Source organism: Triticum dicoccoides, chromosome 5B, assembly GCF_002162155.2.
Source record: "Triticum dicoccoides isolate Atlit2015 ecotype Zavitan chromosome 5B, WEW_v2.0, whole genome shotgun sequence".
NCBI lineage: Eukaryota > Viridiplantae > Streptophyta > Magnoliopsida > Poales > Poaceae > Triticum > Triticum dicoccoides.
In genome coordinates, this window is record NC_041389.1 from 677,700,711 (window position 1) to 677,704,892 (window position 4,182).

Here is a 4,182-nt window from a genome sequence, read left to right on the forward strand (position 1 = left end):
CCGTCAAGGAGAAGGACATCAAGAAGCTCCGGCAGGCCGGGTACCTAGCCAAGGGAATCGCCCATCGACTTCCGGCTAGGGGACAGATCGTCCCGACCCTACAGCCTCAAGAGAGGGTGGTGTTCCTTACACACTTCGTCTGCGGGATAGGATTCCCCCTCCACTCGTTCTTTCGCAGACTGATGTACTACTACGGGATGGATTTCCATGATCTGGCCCCCAATTCCATCCTCAACATCTCGGCGTTTATTGTCGTGTGCGAGGCCTTCCTCCGCATCCCACCTCATTTTGCACTATGGCTGAAGACTTTTAATGTGAAGCCAAAGGTGGTGAGCGGTCAGCAAGCAGAATGCGGAGGTGCCATGGTGGGCAAGATGCCCAATGTCACCTGGCCTGAAGGCTCCTTTGTGGAGACTGTCAAAGGATGGTCGTCGGGGTGGTTCTACATCACGGAGCCGCGTGACACCAACTGGGTCACCGCTCCCGCATTCCGATCCGGAGTCCCGATGCAGCTCACCTCCTGGCAAGAGAAGGGCTCATCCTGGTCTTCCTTGGACAAGCTGACGACGCTCCAGGTGGAACATGATAAACAAGAGAGTCAAGCTCGTCAATGTGATCCAGGTGATGCTTGTTCACCGGATCCTCCTGTGCCAAAGCCGGATTTGCAATCTGTGGGAATTCAATTCGGCCAAGCACCAAACCTTACTAGAGCTCTTCGATAGTACGCACGAAGATATCTCGAAGGTGCCCTTAAGGGCCAACGAGGTGCCACCGCCCACAGACGAGGATCGCGGGCACGACTCAACCCACCCAGCTAATCTGGTAAGTTTTTTCATGTTTTCAAGGTGTACCCTTTACTTGCATATTCGAGGAAAGTGTCTGAGCCTCTCTATCAACTTTTTCAGTCTTGGACAGAGAAGGCGAAGCGGATTAAGTGTCCGGCTCCACAGCCCGAAGACCCAGAAATCCCACTGTTGACAAAGATGCTGGTTCCGGCACCTTATCAGGTGCCGGAGAAGAAGGCCAAGAAGAAGGCCAAGGAGGCCAGAGGTGGTCTCCATCGCAAGGGCAATTCGGACGCGTCTTTCGAGGACGCCAAGGCTCACTCCTCCACCGAAGGACGACAAGGAAGAGGAGGAGGAAGAAAGCCAATCCCCCCTGCAGGGGGGGGGTGAAAAGGACGGCCTCCACGCATCTGGAGGCCGAGGCGTCCAAGAAGGGAAAAGCTTCCCTTCCGGACAGCTCCACCGCAGCCACCGACAGCAGCTCATAATGGCAACCCAGGGACAATCCCCTGGCCAAGTTGTAAGTATCCGGACACGTTTATATATCCGTCCTTTCTGTTTTATTGTCTTGTCATGTTTGAATCATGTATTTATAGTCCGGCTCGGTCCAACACCGTGTGGTCCTTATCTTCAGAGGACTCGCTGGACCCGGACGTAATGGACATCGGGACCATTCCCTCGGCCTCCTCTCCCAAGGATACGGGTGATTCCCAAGCGTCGTCCCGAAGGATCCCAGGTCCGGGAGAGAACCCAGAGGCCGTCAGGGAGGCGCCGGAGGGCCTCAGCTGCCGGACACATGGGGGAGAAAACCCTCAAGTAGAGTAATGGTGGGGGCCACATCCAATCCGGCCCCCAGCCGAATACTATTCCGGAGACCCATACGGCTCCGGAATCAGGCAAGAAGCCCTTGAAGGAAGGGGGCATGCCTGTTCCGCTGGTGACCTCTGTCCATCCAAAGGTGCCGGACAATTTGCTGGAAGCGCCGTGAGGCGCTTCCATTGTGGAAGAACACTGTACCCTCATGGGTATGGTGATTGAGAGGATCCAGTCCGCAAAAAGCAGACTGACCAAAGTGTGCACGAGCCTTCTAACAGGCTTTGAGGTAAGCAATGCAACTTTTTAAAAAGAATGTCACATTATAGATAGTAGCCCCTGATACTCTGTCCGGTGTTCGGAAATAAAAGCCGAACAGAGGATCAAATAAATTTTGCAGGAGTCTAATCTAAAATGTCTATGTAAATAAGCAGGCGTCGCTGCTGGCTGCTTCCTCTCATACTGTGGAAGTCTCTGGACTGAAACGGAGCCTGGAGAGGGCCGAAGAAGAGCTCGGCCACATGAAGAAGCAGCTAGAAGAAAGCAAAGGTATGCATTGAACCTTATCTAAATTCATATATGATGAACGATTTGTTTTGACGAAAGTGTCATAATATTTGTTAGGGGCCACGACCGAAGTGGCGGCCCTCAAGAAGGTGCTGGCCAAGGCCGAGGACAAGGCGGCCAAGGAGCGGGCCGCATGCGAAAAGCATGAGGCCCGGGTCAATGAGGTCCAGCAAGAGCTCCAGGACACGGTCAAGAGGTGCGAGTCCTTCGAGCGTGAAGTTAAGGAGCAAGAGTCCGAACTTGGCAAGGCCCGCCAGAGCGCACAAGATGCCCGGGCCGAGGCCCAGGGCGCCTTCCAGGAAATCCAGGCGGTCAAGAAGATCACGGCGGGTAAGGCCTTCATTATGCAGAGCAAATATGTGAAGGAAAGGTTCCTTTTACTTACTCGGATTTGGAGCTCTCTAGGCGCGTTTGTGGATCTCCCGCGTAGCATGTCAGATGCTGCAGAATTCTATCGAGCCGAAGAGGGGAGATCTACGGAGAAGCTATTCTGGTCGCAATACCTTGCGCCAGAACATCCAGTGCCCCTTAGCAACTAGCTGAAGCAACTGGTCGAGCTACATAAGGCGGCCAAAGTAGCCATGAGGGATTTGATAATCTGGCTATGGCCTGCCGAAGCTATTCCTAGCAGCTACTTCAGACTCGTGAAGTGGCTGGTCAGTGCCTGCCCTTAGCTTGATGCCATCAAGCGGTCGATCGGCATTGAAGGTGCATGGATGGCCTTTGCCCGTGCCAAAATGCACTTGGTGAAGATGGATGCCACGAAGCTGATGACCGAAGGACCGCCCCTGGGCAAGGAGCACCGTAAGCCCGAGATGTACTATGACGGTGTCATGGAAGGATCCCGCCTTGTGGCGGATCAATGTGCCAAGGATATCAGATTCCCATGAATACACTCGTGTTTCTCCTGTCTTGTAATATGAAACAGATCAGTTATGTAATATAATGTTTATTTAAAACTTCACCTCTTGTGCAGCCATTTAATTAAATCTGAGAATTGCCAGTCGTCGGCTTCTGCCCCCACGTAGGTAGTATGGGGGTGTTCGGGATAAATCTAAACACTCTTTATCCAAGTTTTTGGTCCTTTAAGGGGGTGTTTAGCCCAACGAACCAGGAAATCGAACTATTTGGCTTTATCACTCTCACTTAGCCATAGGAGTTTGAACAAAAAACTTGGGCATATCCCCTGGTGTTAGAAAGATCGAACTTCTATACATGCCTAATCGGATAAAAACCGATTCATCGCATGATGCAGAAAAATCGCTAAAGATTTGGAACCTCTCGAACAGCTGACCAGCTCTCGCCGCATCATGACAGTCTGTTTTTGGCTTTCTCTACTGAGGTGCTCGTCTGGAAGAACCAGGACACAATCGCAGTAGTTCTCCCTTTACTACCCTAGCCAATATAGCGGAACGTAGGGTAGCAAGCACAGGAGCCGGGCAACCCAACTATTGACCCAAGACATGATTCAGAGCCGATGCATATAATGCTACAATTTGGGGTGCCGAACTACCGTAAAGGTGTTCGGACTTTCTTGCCGTATTATGGGGCGTAATGAAGCTCCTGGCAAATTAAAGCGTACTAAATTGTGCGTGTGCAATTGATTAGAATATCAAGAAAAGGAAACATTAAGCAATAAGCTGTTTTCACAAGAATTGAGCCGCAAACGATGTTCCATTATAATCTGATTAATACGTCAAAGCGTATTTTTACAAGTAGTGCAATAAGCAATAGGGCTATTTGACATGCCCGGACCAAGGGCAGGCTATGTGCAGGTTTAAAATAGATATAACAACCGTTAGCAGAGACCACCTGGGAATTCCCTTGCATGTCTAAGCTTCTTGCCTTCATGGTGTATATGTCCCTTGAGAGGTCCGATGATCAGGTTATCAGGAAAAGAGGCCTGGGGGAAGAAAGGAACCTAAAAAGGAAAAGAAATAGTGAGAGTATGCGGGTCCTGGAGCGGTTGAGCCGCATTGTGGACACTGGTATAGCTTTGCCTCCGTCTACGCCCGTG